Source organism: Cervus elaphus, chromosome 21 (assembly GCF_910594005.1).
Source record: "Cervus elaphus chromosome 21, mCerEla1.1, whole genome shotgun sequence".
Classification (NCBI taxonomy): domain Eukaryota; kingdom Metazoa; phylum Chordata; class Mammalia; order Artiodactyla; family Cervidae; genus Cervus; species Cervus elaphus.
This window is the reverse complement of record NC_057835.1, coordinates 20,931,717-20,951,823: the sequence shown is the minus strand read 5'-3', so window position 1 is coordinate 20,951,823 and position 20,107 is coordinate 20,931,717. Positions and strand designations below refer to the sequence as shown.

The window sequence follows — 20,107 nt, the reverse complement described above, 5'->3', positions numbered from 1 at the left end:
GCCTGTTGACTCAGATCTTTCTGGAAGCCTTGCACGTTAAGAAACTGCCCACGGAGCTGGGGTGGCGTTTCCTCGGGAAGCCCCCGGGGTGTGTGGAGCAGCAGGCTGCTGGCTGCAGCTCCCGAGGCGGTGGGCCCGGGACAGATTTACAGGGAAGAAGGGAGAAAAGGGACAGAGAAGGGGCAGCTGGTGGGAGGGGGTGGGGGGAGCGGGCTGGCATGCTCTCAGGGCCCAGCGCCTGCTGGAAAAGTTAATGGGCCGGCTCAGTGAGGGTGAAGGGGGAAAGCTGGCCCGGCCGCCCTGCCGGCCCTCGGCCTCTGGAATGCTCTGTTTATTTACGACTTCGTGGAAGCCTGATGCCTGTTTCTCTTGGGAAATCACTTCTTCCAGGGCTACGGGAGGCTGGCAGGATGTCTCCAGAGAAACCTTCCCCCCAGCCCACCAACTGGAGCTTTTGGGGGACCAGGGGAAGGCCGTGGGAGATGCTTTCGGAGACAGGAGGAAGGGAGCCCGCAGGTGGAGGTGGGGGCCTCCGAGCAGTCCAGTCCGCCTGAATGAACACCCTCTGCTTCCCTCTTTCCGGTTCTGAGCCTGGGAAGGGGGTGGGGACTCCGGGCTCTGGGGACTTAAAAGTGAAAGCAGCCAAGCAAAGGCCCCCACCGGATTTCCCTTGCCCTTCCCCCGCCCAGCCCAGCCGACACCCCCCAGATGACACCCCGGAGCAGAGGTGTGAGAGCTCGCAGAGGGCGTGAGCGAGACTCGGCTGTTTAGCCATCTGGCGTCCTTCTGCGCGAGGCTGTGACGGTGGGCTCCGGGCGCACCTCACACCCCGTGCTCCTCCGGGCCAGCTCCGGGAACGGGCTGGAGCTCAGTCTGCTGTCACCTCCACGGAGGGGGCCTGCGCCCCATCGTCCCCCCATAGCAGGATTTCTTCACTTCGCCGCCGTTGACCCTTGGGGATGGCGACGTCTTTGTCACGCAGGCCTCCTGTGCGTTACACGGTGTTGGTATTAGGAGCACCTTTCCTCCAGTTCCCTTCAAAAGCATCTCCAGGTGTTGCCAGATGTCTCAAGGGAGCAAAATTGTCCCATCCTTTCTTCCCCTTCTATTGAGGACCACAGGCTAAATCACATCCTCTGTTTTATTTTCATCTCAGCCCTCTTCACTCTCTGAAAAAATGATCTTACTTAAAAAAAAAAAAAAAAAAACCTTTTTATTTTATATTGGAGTGTAGCCGATCAACAGTGTTGTGATAGGTTCAGGTGGACAGCGAAGGGACTCAGCCATACATACACATATTTCCACAACCCACTTGGGTACTCTTGCCTAGAGAATTCCATGGACGAACAGCCGGGCAGGCTACAGTCCATGGAGTCGCAAAGAGTCAACACGGCTGAGCAACTAACTTTCACTTTCATTCTCCCCAAACCGCTACTCCCATCCAGGCTGCCGCATAACATTGAGTAGAGTTCTCTGTGCTATACAGTAGGTCCTTGTTGGTTATCTGTTTTATTAATAAATATAGCAGCGTGCACATGTCCATCCCAAACTCCCTCTCTTCCCCCCTTCTTTCCCCCTGGCAACCTATAAGTGTGTTCTCTAAGTCTGTGAATCTGTTTCTCTTTTGTAAATAAGTTCATTTGTATCATGAAATGATCTTACTTTTTTTTTTCCCACTGGATCCCTCTGGTGCGCAGCCCAGAAGCACATTATATTCACCTGAGAAACATATATTACCATATGTAAAATAGATAGCCAGTAGGAATTTGCTATATGACTCAGGGAACCCAAACTGGGGCTCAGTAACAACCTAGAGGGGTGGGGTGGGAGGAGGGAGGTGGGAGGGATGTTCAGGTGGGAGGGGACATGGGTAAACCTACGGCTGATTCACGCTGATGTTTGGTGGAAGCCGACACAATACTGTAAAGCAGTTATCCTTCAAATAAAAATAAATGTTCGACAAACATTCATGAAGTGCTTGCTCTGTGCCAGGTGTGGTGCTAAATATACAGGAGATGCAAAGTTGAGCAAAACGTGACCCCCGTCTTTTAGGCACCTCCAGTCCCCTGGGAGGCACAAAAATGCAAAGACACGGGGTTGCCCGTCTCACTGCTAGACTGGAGGTATGTGAACGGCAGTTAAAACACAGAGTAAGCAGTTCCTTAAAAGACTCTAGAGAGGAACCTAGTTTCTCTCCATGAGTTGTCTTACTTATATTTCACACTTGAACATCATCACAACCTTGCACAGTAAGTGTGGCCCCATTTCGCAGATAAACAAACTGAGGCACTGCATAACTTCCGATAGGGGCCACCTGCCTGCATGTGGCCCAGCCTGGACTCTAACGGAGGTGTGCCTCTCTCAAAAGCCCACATTCTTTCCAGCACATGATGCTGCATCCAGAGCTGAGGCCCGAACAAAGGATCCTGAATTCTCTTGCACACACAGCCTGTGCGTAAGATCGATCCTGTGTCTGCCATTAACCACCTACTGACTGTTTCCTACCCCTGAAAGATTACCCCTGAAGTCCTTTTATTCTGTACCCTTTCATTCTGTGAAACCGAGAATTGGCCTGTCTTCGTCTGGGTTCCCCAGAAGCACCCCCCCCCCCCCAGGACAAAAATCTAGATGTATGGTGTCTATCTGAGAAGTGAAGGGACCTGGAGCATTTTCAAGAAAGTTACCACTGAGGGCACCTGGGACTTCATCCCATGGGGACCTCTGGTCACCTGATGGCTGAGACCTGTGCGGTATTTACTCACCAGCTTCCATCAGCCATGGCTGTGGGGTGCTCCCCAAGGAGCCAATTCTTCTGTGCTTCAGGCCTGCCCATCAGGAAGCAAAGGGGGCCTGGAACCAAGGAGAGACTCCAAGCAAGGAAACCCAGGTGTCAGCAGTTGGAAGGAAGGCTGCGGTGCACTCGAGCGGGAAGGACAGGGGGACGTGGGCAGGGTGTGGGCAGCATCTGCTCAAAGGAACAGCTCTCCACTCTCTTTCTCTTATTTTAGTTCAGTCTCACTTACGGAGCACCTATTGAATGCAGGGGCTTCCCTGGTGGCTCAGGCAGTAAACAATGCCTGCAGTGCAAGAGACCCGGCTTTGATCCCTGGGTCAGGAAGATCCCCTGGAGAAGGGCATGGCAACCCACTCCAGTATTCTTGCTAGAGAGTCCCATGGACAGAGGAGTCTGGCCGGCTACAGTCCGTGGGGTCACAAAGAATCAGACACAACTGAGTGACTATGCACACACACATAAGAGTGCTGTAAAATAATAATATTGTATGCAGAGCTCCAGGCTAGGTTTGACATAGAAAGACATTCTGTTCTGATGGAGCTGGCCATCATGGACAGATGACCAGAGCACTTCCTGTCCCAGCATCAGCACCAAAGTGTCTCGGGTCCCAGGTCCTCGGCTCAGGGGTCACACCTCCTCCTCGTCAGGACAAGACCCCTCTCTTTCTTCACCTCCCCCTCGAGTTCTGTGCTTCAGGACTTTGGAACTGCTTGTAGCTCCTGATAAAGCTCCTCCTGTCTGACTGTCCCCCCTCTGAACCCTTAGGCCTTCCAGTTCTCCCTCCGGAATAACCCCCACCCCCACCTCGTTATGACTCAGGTTAATATCGCCTCCTCTGGGAAGCCCTCTCTGACTAACCCCAATCCCAGGTGCCCCTGGCCCTTTGTCAGGGTCACTGTTCTAATTCCTATCAGAGTATTCATCACTGCAATACTGTCATCACCTTTTCTCTGTAAACTTTGGGGAAGTCAGGGATGCATGTGTCGTTAACACTGGGCATTAAAGCCAGGCCTGGGCATGAAAACTCAGCCTGACGTTGAAACTCAGCTTAACTACTTCCTAACTGTGGGGCTTGGGTTGGACTTTAAGCCTCAGTTTTCCTATTCTTAAAAATGGGCACAATAATGCTTCTTTCATCAAAGGGTAGCGGGAGGCAGGGAGGTGTTTATAAGCATTAGAGAAAATTCTTGAAAAACTGAAAAAACAAAAAACACAATATGTACAAGTGTCTGAGTTAGGGTCTCAGCAGGTAATGGGGAGGTAAGAGGAGCTAATGAATGGTTATTGACAGGCAAGTGGGCAGGCTTATGCAGGGCCAACAAGACATGGGGAAGCCCTGGGCTAGCAACAGCTGAGAGCCCTGCCTCCCCTACACCTGATGGGGCAGGAGGCCTCTGGAACTCAAGAGTAGGGTAGCTGGAGCAGAATGGCCTTGTTAGTTCTTACTCCAGATAATAAGGGTTAGTAAGAACTAACATTTACTATGGCCAGCACTATTCTAAACATGTTAATTCATTTCAGCCACATTCATGGGGTGAATGTTACTATTTGACCCATTTGGCAGATGGGAAAACTGAGGCACGAATTCTTTTTTTTTCTGGATCCCACAGTGGGACCCCACTCACCTGAACACAGTGGTTAAGGACCCCACTGAAACAGTTCACGGGGGTCACAGAGCAGGGTGAAGAAGGGAGGAAAGTAGATCTGCAGGGGAAAGGAGGTGATCCAACACAATAGGTGACTGGTAAGTGGGAGTGCTGTTGCTAGTGCCACCACTATTATTGTCGTCGTTGTTGGATCATCACAGTGTGGGGCTGTGCCTGGCCCCTGGGGGGCTCAGATATTTTCCAGTGGAATAAATGAACCACTGTCCTGCTAACTACAAATAATAGCAGTGTGGCCCTAAATAGCATTTTTATTGAGTAGTATAATTGAAAATATTATCCCTTTGCAGGGCTTCCCAGGTGGCGCTAGTGGTAAAGAACCCGCCTGCCAATGCAAATGTAAGAGATGTGGGTTTGATCCCTGGGTTGGGAGATCCCCTGGAGGAGAGCATGGCAACCCACTCCAGTATTCTTGCCTGGAGAATCCCATGGACAGAGGAGCATGGCGGGCCACAGTCCATAGGGTAGCAGAGAGTCAGCCATGAACGAAGAGACTTAGCACAACATCCCTTTATGCTTCTGGTAAGGTAGGAAATGGTTCACGCCTAAGAGTTTTAATACTATTGACTCAGCGAATTCTTTTTGACATTTATTCAGGATTTTCAGACTGTATGGGAAGGAAAGCAAAACACCACCATCAATGTTTTATAGGCAGAAACAGAAAAGTAGATTTTTCCATTCGAGTTGAAATGTTAGGCACTTGGAGGTGGCTTTTGGATTTAGGTTGAGAGTTTAACACTCCTGCCTGCGCCCACCTGGAAACCACAGGTGATGCCCTGCCCAGTGGGCACCTCACAGTCAGGAGCAAGTGCGTGGTGCTAATACACACGGCGTAGGGTTGATAGGGTGTAGGAGGCCAGGCTGGCCACCCGAGGCTTAGGATCAACAGCTGACACTCACCGTGTGCTTCCACAGGCCAGGTCTTTTCCTGAGATGTTAGCAGGGTTTTCTCATGCAATTCCCATGACTACCTTCTACAGTGGATTCTGTTATTAGCCCCATTTTGCAGATGAGGAAGCTGAGGACCAAGGAGGCTAGACAGTTTGCCCAAAGTCATCCAGGTAGTAAGTGGAAGACCCCTAATTCAAGTGCAGAGTCTGACGTTGGGAACTAGGGAGACCTTTTCAACTGCAGTGCTGATCGCTTCTCTGTTAGAGAGTGGTGGAGAGGCCTTGGCTTCAGCTCTTATTTTACAAAGGAGGCTCAGAGAGGTACAGTGATTTACCCAAAGGTACCCAGCCTTAGCAGGAACGTTTAAATGGGTCTTCATAACTGCTTCTGACTCCTAGCCATCCTGTACCCTTGGGCAGGTCACTTACTTTTTCTTTCTACTTACTCATCTATAAAATGGGACTAATAATTGTACTTTTTTTAGTTTACTTATTTTTAATTGAAGGATATTTACAATACTGTGTTGGTTTCTGCCATGGATCAACATGGATCAACCTCAGGTATACATATGTCCCCTCCCTCCGGAGCCTTCCTCCCACCTCCCACCCCATCTCACCCCTCTCGGTTGTCACAGAGGCCCGGCTTGAGTTCCCTGAGTAATAATTATACTTTTAAGAGATATGGTCACTTCTGCCCTTACTCCTCTTAGATACGAGGACACCATATGATGTGTACTGACACCTTGGGTAAACTGCAAGGTGCTCATCAACAACAACAGTACTGATAAATAATAATAGTATGTCTGGAGCCCTGGTTCTTGTCAGTAGAGTTCAAAGCTCTCATCTGTTAACCCTTGTCATTCATTATTCATAATCCATAATTCTCACCACACTCCTTCCCAGTTTACAGTTGAAGAATCTGCTACAGAGAAGGGAATAACTTGCCAGGTTACCAAAGCTAATGAGCATGTGCCGTTACTAAGATTGGAACCTGACTAATCTGGGTTGGTGCTTTTAACCAGTAGCTATATTATCAATAGATATTGTCCATGTTGCCACACTTTTCACTGCAAATGCATGAAACCAAAGAGAGCTATTTCTTCATGAACCTCAAATCTGGAAGGGACTGTTCTTTCTTGCAGTGTCCCAGTGGAGATGGTGATAAATGCTATACAGACCATCTTCTAGGATAAGAGACAGGAAGATGTGAGGTTTCTGGAGAGGAATATGAAGGTCCCAGAGACTTGCCCTGTGATGTCACATTGGCCATTGTATCATAAAAGAAAGGGCAGAGATGTCTGAAGTGGCTGGAGGAGGACAGGCGCAGAGAGACTAGAAAGAAAAGTTGAAAACAGACCTCCCAGGAAGAAAGACAGCTCATGTGTCTAATCCCATGATGTCATTTGGTTGTGTCCTCCACATGTGATTTTGGGCAACAAGTGACCTTAGGAGCCATCCTGGGCCCCTATGACCTGAGCCACATCCTTCACTCGGCTCCAGATGTATCAGCCACAGAGCCCCAAGTTTTAAGAGCAGACCCTGGAGGGAGGCAGATGTGAGTCTGACTCTCGGGCTCCACCCCTTTCCAGCTGTGTGACCAGAGGCTACCCCACCCTGTCATCATCTGTGAAGAGAGGTAATAATTCTGTCCGCATCATCAGCCTTTTGGAAAGTTAAGAGAAACCCTGCACGCAGAGAAGTCACCACCAAAAGAACTGGAAAACAGAAAGACTTGCTTTTGCGGGATGGCTAATTTTTATTGTAATCTGGTGGTTTTCATGATCAACCTCTGTAGTTATTTGATTTCTTGAGCATGAACATGTATTTCTTTGCATATATATATATATATATATATTTTTTTAAAGCATTTTAAGAGGTCCTGAAAATCAGCACCACACACAATGCTTGACAAATAGTAAGAGCTTAATAAGTGCAGGCTGTTGATGTCTGTGTCCTCTGATGGCTCTCTGTCAGTATTGCCTGGATGCTTCAAGAAGGGTTGGCGGGGGCTGCTATTTCTGCAGAGAGCTGCAGGGCTTCAGAATTACAGTGGTAAAGGCTAACCTGCTGGCTTGAGACCTCTTCTTGCCAAATGGATTGTCTCGCTCCCTTCAGTTCAGTTCAGCCGCTCAGTCGTGTCCGACTCTTTGCGACCCCATGAACCACAGCATGCCAGTCCTCCCTATCCATCACCAACTCCTGGAGTCCACCCAAACCCATGTACATTGAGTCAGTGATGCCATCCAACCATCTCATCCTCTGTCGTCCCCTTCTCCTCCTGCCCTCAATCTTTCCCAGCATCAGGGTCTTTTCCAATGAGTCAGCTGTTCGCATCAGGTGGCCAAAGTATTGGAGTTTCAGCTTTAGCATCAGTCCTTCCAATGAACACCTAGGACTGGTCTCCTTTAGGATAGACTGGTTGGATCTCCTTGCAGTCCAAGGGACTCTCAAGAGTCGTCTCCAACACCACAGTTCAAAAGCATCAATTCTTCGGTGCTCAGCTTTCTTTATAGTCCAACTCTCACATCCATATATGACCACTGGAAAAACCATAGCTTTGACTAGATGGACCTTTGTTGGCAAAGTAATGTCTCTGCTTTTTAATATGCTGTCTAGGTTGGTCATAACTTTCCTTCCAAGGAGTAAGCGTCTTTTAATTTCATGGCTACAGTCACCATCTGCAGTGATTTTGGAGCCCAGAAAAATAAAGTCAGCCACTGCTTCCACTGTTTCCCCGTCTATTTGCCATGAACCGATAGGACCGGATGCTGTGATCTTAGTTTTCTGAATGTTGAGCTTTCAGCTGACTTTTTCACTCTCTTCCTTCACTTAGCCTGTGCCACTCTCACCTCCCTGCCACTGACTTGCTGGTGGGCAAGGTCTCACTCCAGGTCTAAGCTTCTACCTGGACTCAGCTAGTGTGCTCTTAGCTGCTTTAAGTCTCCTGGTTTCTGGGCTGTTTCCAAGGCTGTTTTGCCAGAGCTTAGAAAGGGCAGAGGGGCTTCCCGGGTGGCTTAGTGTTAAAGAAATCTGCCTGTTAAGCAGGAGATGTGTGTTCGATCCCTAGTTTGGGAAAATCTCCTGCAGAAGGAGATGATAACCCACTCCAGTATTCTTGCCTGGGAAATCCCATGGACAGAGGAGCCTGGCAGGCTATAGTCCATGGGGTCGCAAAGAGTCAGACATGACTTGGCGACTAAACAGCATCAGCAGAGAAGGCAGAACTGTGCTCACTGGAATCCAGCTCCCTGGACTCCCTGGGTCAGGTGGAGGCTGATTAACTTCAGGTTTTTTCATGGCTTTTTAGCCAGTAGGTATGTGTTGGGGGGAGCCACAATTAGGCATCTCTGGTTGTCATTAAGGTGTTTGAGAATGCCACTCATGAGCTCCTTGGGAACATGCTGGAGAAATGTTGGACAGTTCCTTTGAAGAAGTTTGCAGGTTAAATGACCACCCAAAAGGGTGCCAATGGACCTGAATGAAATTGCCTGGACCAAGATTCCTGGGAATGAGCCTGGGGTCTCTGACTCACCCCCATTTCTGTCCATATGTTTATCTATGGCTTAAATGAAGACCTAAATGCTTGTCCTGAAGCCATTCAGTCTAGACTTTTGAATTCACACTACTGCTTACAAGCTTACAATAATACGTAAAGACCCTTCACTTCTGAAAACCTCAATTTCCCTGTCTGTAAAATGGGAGATAGTAACACCTGCCTTGTTGGTTTCTTTTGAGGATTAAACAGGTTCAGATAGGTCTGAAGAAGGCTGGGCCCCAAGCCTGAGAGCTTGCAAGCATCTAGGCAGTTGTCACTATCATTTCTCTGTGGTCAGAGATAACGCGAAGCTGGGAGTGATAGTACACATGTTAGTGTTACTAACACGTCGGCCGATAGTACCCTAGAAGATCTCAAGGGACAGGGAGAAGGAGTCAAATCTAGTACAGAACAGCAGGGGAACAGGGGATGGAGACCTTAGTATCTCAGAGTCTGGGTGGGAAACGGGTCAATGGACTGCAGGTCCAGGAGTGACCAGCAGTGGAAGCAGAGGTGTGGAAACATCTTTTCACAGCATTGGTGGAGTGGGGTCCAGTCGGTGAGTGAGTAACAGCCCTTCTCCCCTGGGTCACAAACCTCACTGTAGAATCGGGCTCAGCCTGCAGTGTTGTGTGTAAAGTGGGACGTCCACAAACTAACACATCAGAGACAATCCAAAAGGGGAATCAGGAGGCTTAAGACTGACCTCTTTCTTGCCAAATGGATCGTCTTGCTTCCTTATCCTTTGCGATTCTCACGTTCCTGCCAGTGACTTGCTGGTAGGTACGCAGTACCTTGGTGCTTCGCTGGTGGCTCAGTGGTAAAGAATCTGCCTGCCAATGCAGGAGACACAGATTCGATCCCTGGGTCAGGCAGATCCCCTGGAGGAGGAAATGGCAAGCCACTCCAGTATTTTTGCCAGAAAAATCCCATGGACAGAGGAGCCTGCTGGGCTACAGTCCACGGGGTCACAAAAGAGTCAGACATGACTTAGCAACTAAATGACAATAGCCACAAGCAATGCCTCACTCCAGGTCTAACCTTGCACCTGGACTCAGCTAGGAATGCTCTTTGCTGCCTTAAATCTCTTGGCTCCTGGGCTGTCTCCACGGCTGCTTTGCCAGGGCTTAGAGAGGGCAGAATGGTGCTCACACTGACTTCACGTCAGACACAGGGGCTTTCAGAGCTTAATTTCAAGATGACTTTCAAATCCTTCCTAAAGAAAGAAGTCCCAAGTAGATCCCATCTCCCGTCCCTGCTTTGACTTGAAGCATGACTGTTTCTACTTAGAGTCATTTGAGAAGAGAAAGAAACCATCGCGGTGGATTGAAAACAGGACTCAGTGTATCTGCTCTGTTCATCATGTTGATGATGACTAGTACTTATGCCTCATTCACAGTTTCCAACAGACTGTCACACATGGTCATTAGATCATTCTGCCTTGCGAGGTTTATAGGTTGTCACCATTTTATGGATGAGGAAGCTGAGATGAACTGGGGAAGGTGAAATGATTTGCTTAGTCACGGTACTGATAAGGTAGGTGGAGAGAGACTTGGAGCAAAATCTGGAGACAACGTTTGAGCTATGACTCAATGCTGGCTCAACAACTGCACTCAAAAAACATTGCCCTTAAGGCTATGGGAGTACTTCACGCGAGAGAGACTTGCATCCTGTCTTTCTTCCTGAAAACAAGCACAAAGAGCCATGGCAAATTCCTAGGGGCATCATCTTAGACTCAAAAAATATTAGAGAAACCAGTTTCTAGGATTGAGCCCCTACTAAAAAAATCGTTTTCATTCCCTGGGATCTGGCTGGCTGTGTTGGTTTTAGTAACTTAGGTTTGTGAGAGATTGACACCATTGCCACATTTAGGAGTTTGTGTTGATGTAACTGTTGTAGAAAAGCACATATTGGTCCCCACCATCTATATGCCTGCGACTACTTTTTTTTTTTTTCCTCTCTTCAATTTCGTGCAACTTTGCTTACAGCCTACTTGGCATAATTGACACATTGGCTCAGACCTCCAAGGCTGCCGACTTGGAGCCTTGGATCAGTGAAATTAGTTATGACAGATGTGATTATTTACAAGAAAAGAGAAGTCACTATAATTAGACCTTTGAAGGAGTACATTTGGGTAGAGAATGAGGAAGCCCAAGTGTAACCTGGCATGATGTGTCTGGATGTCAGCCCTGAGCAGGTCCTTCTCCATGCCGTGAAAGGAGGTGTTGGGGTGGCTGACACCCTCCACAGACAAGGCCGCTTAACAGTGCTTAGGGCACAGTTCTCAAGAGATGGAAAGGCGGCTAGTAGAACAAGCATTAGACATGGCACCAGAAGTGGCTTCAGTTCTCAGCTCACTCATTTGTCCTCAACATTGATTTCTTTTTTCAGTTGTAATATGGGGATGACAGAAGACCCATCTCATCACAAGGTTTTGAAAATTAAAAGTGATAAAGTGAGACAGGTGTCCAGCATTATGCCTGGCATGAGCCCGCAGGCAGAAAGCGCTGAGTGGTAGATGTTCTTACCCCTCTTGAGCATAGCACTTAATCTCCTTGAGCCTTGCTTCTTTTCATTGGAAAATATAGATGAAACCATCTCACACAAAGGATGTGAGCACTGGAGGAAATGAGGTGTGTGAAAAGGGTTTCATAATCATTTGTGGCTATTTCATGTGTCCATCTTCCTATTATTATTTTTTAAATACCCATAATTGTTATCATTTATTGCATGCATCAGGACCCAGGCTTTGCAGTAAGAAGGATCAGTTTCTTCATTAGGCACAATAGGCATGGTGCCCAGAGCCCACAATACTTTTAGGGCCCCAGAAAATGTTTCATTTTAACTTCTCTTAGAATTAGAAGAAAAAATGAACATAATATTTATTAAATTGAATATTAAAATAATAAATAATAATAAACAAAATGGTTAATCCAGCCTGGAGTGTATTTGTCTTTATATTAATGTAACATTAAAACCTAATTTTTTATGGATTTTGAGTTTTTTTTAACATAGGAAGGGACATGCAGAGGCAAAAATGCCTAGGGCTTGCAAAAGGCATGGTGCACCCTTGGTTGTGGGAACTTTACAAATGTAAATCCAGTCCTTCTTAGGAAGGTTTTTTTAATTCTCATTTTGCAAATGAGGAAATCTAAACTTAAAGAGGTTAAGAAACTCACCCAAAGGTTACGTGGTAAATGAAAGTCTATATTAGTCAGATTGAACTAACAGCTGTTAACAACCCCAAAATTTTAATAGTGTAACAACTTAGGAGTCTATTTCTGCTCATAGCACAAATCAGTGTGTATGTCCAGCCGGCCGTGTTCCACACCGTGATTCAGGGACCCCAGCTCCTTCCCTCTTGTGGCTCTGTCTCCCTCTAGTCCTGGGAGCTCTCTCCATTCAGTGGGTGAGTGGAGAAAGGAGAGAACCCCAAGTGGGAGGTTTTTAGGAGCCAGGTCCCAATCACTTCTACTCATTGCATTGGCCAGAAAACTGTCATATGACCACCTGTCACTGCAAGGAAGTCTGGGAAGTGTAGTCTAGCTGCTGCCTGGTAGGAAAAGGAGACCGTGGATACTGGGGAGTGCTCCCAACCCCTGATGCAGGGACAGTCAGTGCTGGATGCAAGCCCATGTCTTGTGTACACAAAGTCCATGCTCTTTCCACTCAGATGGTTCTTGTCACTTTTATCTTCCACAGAGCCCCTTTATGGGCCCTTTTCTCTTGCCAGACTTGCCTGTGCACTGTTCCCAGCACCAGACCTTCACCTGCTTGGTCCCCGTTGCTGTGGTAGCACCGGGAGGGAGCTCCTCCCTGCCCCGGCTTCCCTTTCAGGTTACCTTAAGAAGGCTGCTCTCTCTATCTCCCAGTCCCAGCTCCCTGGCTGCTTCTGGGCACGTGATGAAGCCGGTGATCACCTCCTCAGTGTGAGAAAGGGGGGCTCACAGAGGGTTTCAGAGGCAAGAGGAAAGAAGTTTGAGCTGTAGTCTTGGCTGGCCCATGAGCTGTGGGCACAGCATCAGCAGGAGGGGGGTGGTGCCTGATGGTTGGGCAGCACCAGAGAGCTGCAATCCCGGTGGTATGATCATTTACCAAAAGTGACTCGTGACGTCTGCCCCGAACCCATCCCTGTGTGCTGCCTTTGAACGTCCGTGATCGTAAAGGACAGAGCTGCTGGAGCCAGCTGGAGGCTAATGCCCTGTGGGCGCTGTAACCCTTGGGCAAGCCCAGCGACCCTGGCAGTGCTGTGGTAGTGCTGGTGTTGGTGGGCACCCAGCTCCTGTAAGACCAGGTCACAGCGATCTGTTAGGAGACCTCTGAGTTGGAATAAATCCCTTCTCCAGGAAGCCCTCGGTGATTCTCCTTCTCTTCAGAACTCAAGGGCACTTATTGTCATTCATCTAAAGGCCCTGCTTTGCTTTGTGACATCTCTCTCAGTCATCCTCTCTTTATCCACTGTTAGCCTCGGAGGCAAGGAACCGGAACCGTGTGTGGCCAGAACCAAGTGGTCAGGATGCTCTGAGCACTCTGTAGGCCTCACAGACTCAACAGTATTTAGTCAGTTCTAACACTTCATCCAGATTCATATCCACGACTGGTTTGTTGTAAGAAGAAAAATGGTATCCAGGCACCATCCTTTCTTTTTATTTGATGGGAAAAGCACACTTTTTATTTATGTGATGGGAAAAGCACACTAAGGGGAAAAAAAAAGATTCTGCCCATCGTCATCTGAGATGCTCGTGGTCATCCCCCTCGTCTCTGTAAGGTGAATACAGTCGCAGTGGATAACCTGTGTCCCTATCCAAAACAGTACAGCTTCAGGCAGACCTGGTCACGTGCTGGGCTGCCATTCGCCAGCTGATTGACCCTGAACACATTCCCTCATCTCTCTCTGTTTCCTTATCTGTCAAATTCAGAGCAGACTGTGGCTAGCTCATGGAGTGGCTGCAAGTTTAAAAGGAGAGCATATCAAGACAGCGCTTGGCACGCAGTTCTCCTCCCAGGCCCCCCCTTAGACTCTCACGCAGGCGCAAAACCTTGCTTCATAATGTGTCTTGCAAGAAGACTTGGCATCCAGGACGCGCCCTGGGAAGAATTTGTTTTTGTTTTAATGCCGAGGACGTTTGCATGAAAACAGGATCTTCGTTGCTTAGGAATTGATCAACTCCTGCTGCTGCTTTTCCCCTGCTGAAGTGCCAGTCCCATATTTGTCGCAGGCAAAAGAGGAACGGTAGGGATGGCTGGGACCTCCGCAGAGGCAGGATCGTGTGGCCCCTCGGGGTGGGTGACAGAGGCCACGGAGTCAAGAGATTCAGGAATCCATCCCAGGGTGAAAAGAGCTCACAGGTAAAGGGCGTCTTGGCCAAAGGACTGCCACATGAGCAGAGATTTTCTGCAGGTCTCATTTGACTCTGGGAGGAGAGAAGAGGAGACGGGGTTTAGACAGTGGCCTCCACCTGCAAGGATAAAATGCAACAGAGAAGACAGCAAGCAGGAGTGATAGGAACCACTGTGTACAGTGGAGAAGCTGGGAGTGAGGAGCCGGCCAACCTGAGTGGACATGCGCTTAACCTCTCTGCTCCCCTGTTTCCTAACTGATGAAGCAACATCCTCTTTCAGGGTCATTATGGAAGTTAAACGAGATGTGTGTGTGCTAAGTTACTTCAGCCCTGTCTGACTCTTTGTGACCCTATGGACTGTAGCCCGCCAGGCTCCCCTGTCCGTGGCATTCTCCAGACAAGAATACTGAAGTGGGTTGCCGTTCTCTTCTCCAGGGGATCTTACCGACCCAGGGATTGAACCCACGTCTCCTTTGTCTCCAGCATCGGCAGGCGGGTTCTTTACCACCAGCACCACCTGGGAATGAGAGTTAAATGAGATGCTCTGTGTTAAATGGCTGGTGTTGAGTAAGCCCTCAGTAAAGCCAAACCATTCATGTTAACAATAACCATTCATGACAATACCAGATGCTCTCCATCCTAAGAGACAGCCAGATGACCACAGAAAGCTGTTCAGAGGAAGGACTTGAACTTGATTTGGTACAGCTGTGTCCCCTGCAGACCATTCTGGAGGAGGTTTGGAGATGCTTTCTAAGACATCGAAGTAAAATTGCCCACGTGAACTTAGAGGAGGGTTCCCAGGACTCCTGCTCCCTGGGGCCATGCGCCACCCGCTTGTGGCCCCAGCCTGGTCCTAGGAGCATCAGCCCAGGAAGGAGCGAGATGAGAAGAGCCCGGAGTCACAGCTCAACCGGTCAGGCCCTTCTTGCCGCTGCCGTGCTTGGCTTCCTGAAGGCAGTTGGGTGTTTGTGTCCAAATGCCCAGGAGAGGCCAGACACCTTTCTCTTTCTGTATCCTTAATATATGCTAATCAAAGCTGAGAGCCTGCAGAAAATATCAGCTTGGCCAAGCCCTGCTCCCTTGCCTTGGCCTGCCCACCCTTCCCTGGGCTTCCCCTCCCATCTGCCCATCCAAGGGTGTCCATAAATCCAGCTTTCGGAGCCCTAGGGGCTGGCAAGGCCGCCACGGACCTCAGTCACATCGCAGTGGAAACAATTGAAAACCACTTGGCAAAACTATGGGGTGATCTCATGTTTTATAGGGAGAATACATTTTTCCCTCCCCATTCTTATTCAAGCCTTGGGGGGAAAGCCGGCCTCCTTGCAAACTCCATCAGGCTGGTACCCCAGGCTTCCTGACTCTTTCCTACTCTGTCTCAGGTCACCCCGCCATGGGGAGGCCAGGCTGCCCGGCTGGCTCTGGCCTCCTTGCAGGCCCCGCAGAAGCAGATCTAGCCTTACCTTCCTGGCTTGCCTGGCTGCCTGAGTCCCCTCAGAGGTGCGGCTATGGCCACAGGGGCCTGTGGGGAGGCCCATATATGGAGCCTGGGGAATGTGGGCTCTGGCAGGTGGCCTGGAAAAAAATGGCCGTGTTCTGAGGGTGAACTCCGCCGGATTATAAATAGCACCGCCTCCCTTCCCCTTCCAACTTGCTGTCTGTCACCGCAGGGCTGAAGGTTTCGATTCAAGAGGACGGAGCAGGACCAGGTCGGGGGTGGAGAGTGGGGAGGCGGGGGAGATGCCGGATCATGCAGGAGGTTCCCCTGCCGTCTTGGGGTTGATGAAGAGAAGCATCGCCAGCCAGACGGTGGGGCTGAGAGAGTGGGACGTTTTTTGTAGGGAGGGGAGCAGAATGACTCCTGAGTTAATGCATTTTCATAAACCGAATAAGCACTGGGGTAAGACCAAGGGAAGGTCTAACTTCAGGAGGCAGTTTTAGAGAAGCTTTAGTGCCTCTAAAAAATAATAATGAAAATCAGCTGCCTCAAAATATAGATGGTTTCTCCCTGGTTCTGAAAGGTCAGCCATTCTGACCCCCAAATAACACCTACGGCCAGGTGCCCACAAAGGCCCAGCCCTTGGGTCTTCTCCCAGAGGGTTTCCCAGTGGGTTTTTGTGTGTCTCTGATGCACCTGAGCTCTGATGCAGTGAGCGACCCTGCTTCCCTGCAGACCTCAGCACGTTTTGCTCACCACAAGGAGGGGGATGAATTTAGAAGGTGCTGGAAAATAAAGAAGTAAAGGAGTATGGGGCCCTGGCTATAGAAAGCCACCCTGTCCTTCACATCTGGGGAAGAGAGATGGGGGAGATGTTTCAGCGAATTCTGAAGGAGGAGGGGAGGCCTGGGTCTGCAGAGTCCTTGTCTGTGTCTTTGGCTTTGTGCTCCTAGGGGCCGGGTCTCCTGATTGACTGCCCCTCTTTCTGTGGTAGGCACTCCATGGTTGGGCCTACAGGAGCTCTGCTGGGCGCCATGGGGGGCCTGGAATCATGTTAGGGGCGAGCACGCCTCCACTGGTGTTGGTGAGTCCTCTGTGAGCAGGCAGGCTGGCCATGCTCACTCATATCCTTCCTTCCAGCACTTGTGGCTTTTGCGTCGCTAGCAATGATTTGGAAGTGGGTTAATTGATAGAGTCCTTCTCTCCTACCTTTGTTGTTATTGTTCAGTCGCTCAGTTGTGTCCGACTCTTTGCGACCCCATGGACTGCAGCACACCAGGCTTCCCTGTCCTTCACCATCTCCCAGAGTTTGCTCAAACTCCTGTCCATTGAGTTGATGATGCCATCCAATCATCTCATCCTCTGTCACTCCCTTCTCCTCCTGCCCTCAGTCTTTCCCAGCATCAAGGTCTTTTCCAGTGAGTCAGCTCTTTGCATCAGGTGGCCAGAGTATTGGAGTATTGGCGTATTGGAGCTTCAGCTTCACCATCAATCCTTCCAATGAAGAGTCAGGGTTGATTTCCTTTTGGATTGACCAGTTTGATCTCCTTGCTTTTATAATCCTCATGTCTTGTGCTCTATGGAGTGATGTTTGAAATTAAGCATGTGAAAACCACAGAATTAAGGAGGAGCAGGTGAACTTTTGTATCTTTTGAATGCTTCTCAAAGGATCTCTGACCCCACAGAATATAAGCCCCGAGCAGACGTGAGGTGGGTGTGGGTGGACATCGGAACTTGCCTGGGTTGGATTTGGAGGGACCATCTAAGGGAGTGGTTTTGAAGCTCTGCTTCAGCAGCTCTGTTGGGGGAGGTGCCCCAGAGGCCAAAACAGAAAGAGCCTCCCAGACCCTCGCTCCTATTTTAAGCCAAGCAACTCCATTTTTACCTGTTTTCGGTTATCAGATTACATTTTTTTTAATGGACTTTATCCCTTAAAAAGTTTGGAAACCAGCATTGCAGCTCACTCGATCATTTTAGTGCTGAGTAAATGGAAGAAAGGGAAAGGGATTTTTTCAAGGTCATGCCCCAAGGCCAAGACCTCTGCTTGGGTACATCCTGTGCTCATGGCTCTTGTGTTGAGAAGGGAAATCCCAGGGTCGTTGGACTGGGAAGGACCACAGAGAGCATCTCATCAACACCCTTTCTTCAGTAACTGAGGCCCCGGGAGGTGATGGGATTTGTTCAAGGCACAGTCAGTGCCAGACCTGGGATTTGAAGCCATCACAGGTACTCATCAGAGAGGCAGGACGTGCTGTAAGAACCCCAAATGGCGGCGTCATCCAATCTAGACAGCTTCCCAGAGGAAGTTCACACTGAGCTGAGATGAAAAAGATGATGGGCGGCTGGGTGACGAGGAGCGAGGAGGGCATCCACACAGAGGAACCAGACTCAGGCTTGGTCCTTTGCCCCTCTCACAGCTTCAGGCAAGCAGAGGCTGGGAAGGGACAGCAGCTCTCGTGGGCGGGCTGCTCCCACCTGTCTCTGTGTTGACCTGTCGCCGAGGGAGCGTGGACGGTGAGTGGCATCTCCACGTGCCAGGTCAGGCCATGTGCTGTGGCCTCTCGGAGCAGCCCTCTGGCAGACCCGGAGCCCAGCTTATCAGGAACAGAGCCGGGGCAGGATGGCGGCTGCTGGGAGCTTCCTGCCCGCAGGACTTGAATGCATAATGCACCGCGTCTGATGTGAGCTCTGAGAAAGTCCAGATGCCTGCCTGCTCCAGACAGGAAAGGACATCGTGGGGACGCCGGCGTTCACTCTCAGGGCGGCTCCCTGCAGCTCTTTTGCAGACAGACAGTGTTAGTCTCTCCCTCTGGACATGAACTTTCCACGAGGCGAGGATGGACCTCGGATCTTATTTCTGGTCCTGGGGAGTAGAATGTATTCCTTTATCAGGACTGAAGGAGGACATGGGTAAAGATCCCCGGAAATGGGCACATTGCTTGTCATCACCCAGACACAGTGTAAAAACAAATACATGTTCTTTAGGATGCAACATCCTAGGAAAAGGAACCCAGTTCTCTGCTTTCTGGGATGTGTGAAAAACAGCACCTGCTCATGCCTACAGAGGCCGCGTTGTCTAATCTTGGGCTCTCAATTATTCTCTCATCCAGCAGCACCTAAGGGGATCTAGGGCCACCCAGGAGGGAGTGTGAGAATTGCCAAACCCAGAAGTCCAGCAGAGACCTCCCGGTCACTCCCATCGTCTGATCCGCCTTCAGAGGGGGGACTTCTAGGTGAGGTGTCCTCCTTTGTTTTCATGAGATTCACAGCCTCCATCCTGACATGCCCACCTCAGTCCTGGGAGCCTGCGCGGGTGCCAACATCCCCCTCCAGCTCTCTCTGTGCCAGCATTTCTCAAAGCCCACCTGAGGAGCGGGAGTCCTGCAAGACACGTAATGACACAGGGTTCCGTTCTCATGTTAGTTTGGGAAGCGCTGCACACGGATTCCTCCTGCGTGTGAGGACCCGGTTCACAGAGCATCACCTCCGAGGGGTCTTTCCAGACCTCCACCCACACCTGCTCTGTTCCTGAGTCCTCTTCCATCCTGATTTTACACGTGTCTGTTTACTTTTGTGTAGTCCATCTTCCCCCACACTAAGCGATCCTCTCCCCATTCTTGCTTGCCTGTTTTTGTTCAGGCCTGCATTGTTCGTGCCCTGGACACTGCCTGGTTCAATAAGAGAATGTGTCAAGTGCACACATGGACCAATTAATGTATTCAAACCCTCAGGGCTCCTTCATGTAGAATTCTGTTTAACTCTGTTTAGCTCAGTATTTTTTTTTTAATACTTATTTTTATTTATTTATTTGGCTGCGCCGGCACATGGGATCTTTGCATCGGATCATTGCAGCATGCAAGATCTCTTTTAGCTGCAGCATACAGGATCTTTTTCTTAGTTGCAACACGTGGGATCTGGTTCCCCGACCAGGGATCGAACCTGGGCCCACTGTGATAGGAGCATGAAGTCTTAGCCACTGGACCACCAGGGAAGTCCCAGCTCAGTACTTTTTCCTACTTCTTCCCCCTTTTCTTTAATTGCCCAGCTTGTTGCATCACCTAGGATCAAGTCACATTGGGCCCTGGGAGGCCAGCCCTGCTGAGAGTAGCCAGCTTCCCGGTCCCACTCCATCTCATCCCCGGGCCTCACTTCCTTTGTGGTCTGATGACCAATGGATACTGGCTTGTCCACTAGTTCACTCACCCCTCTGCTCTGAGCACTGTGAGGGCAGGGACCTTGCCTGTCCTGGTTCACCACTGACTCCCCCATGCCTCGAGCAATGCCTGGGAAGTGCTCAGGGTGATTTCCTACATGAATAGCCCCCTTTTCTGACTCACCGTCATCCACAGCCCATAGGACTTCAATTCCATCAAACACGCTCCGGGACATGCTATTTTCCTTTTTTGGCTGCATCATGCCGCTTGCGGGACTTTAGTTCCCTGACCAG

General features: G+C 49.7%; 1 protein-coding gene and 1 long non-coding RNA gene across 3 annotated transcripts in view; one reads left to right on the top strand and one right to left on the bottom strand.

Moving 5' to 3' along the window:
• The window catches only part of ZHX2 (zinc fingers and homeoboxes 2), a 177,294-nt gene that overhangs the window by 21,954 nt on the left and 135,233 nt on the right, over positions 1-20,107 (top strand). The gene's annotated exons all lie outside the window — the stretch shown is intronic.
• On the bottom strand, positions 13,509-15,750 carry LOC122678947. Its single transcript, XR_006336293.1, has 4 exons — positions 15,686-15,750; positions 14,850-14,975; positions 14,671-14,742; positions 13,509-14,297 (listed from the first exon to the last, which is right to left on the bottom strand). It is a non-coding gene; the product is annotated as an uncharacterized LOC122678947 (long non-coding RNA).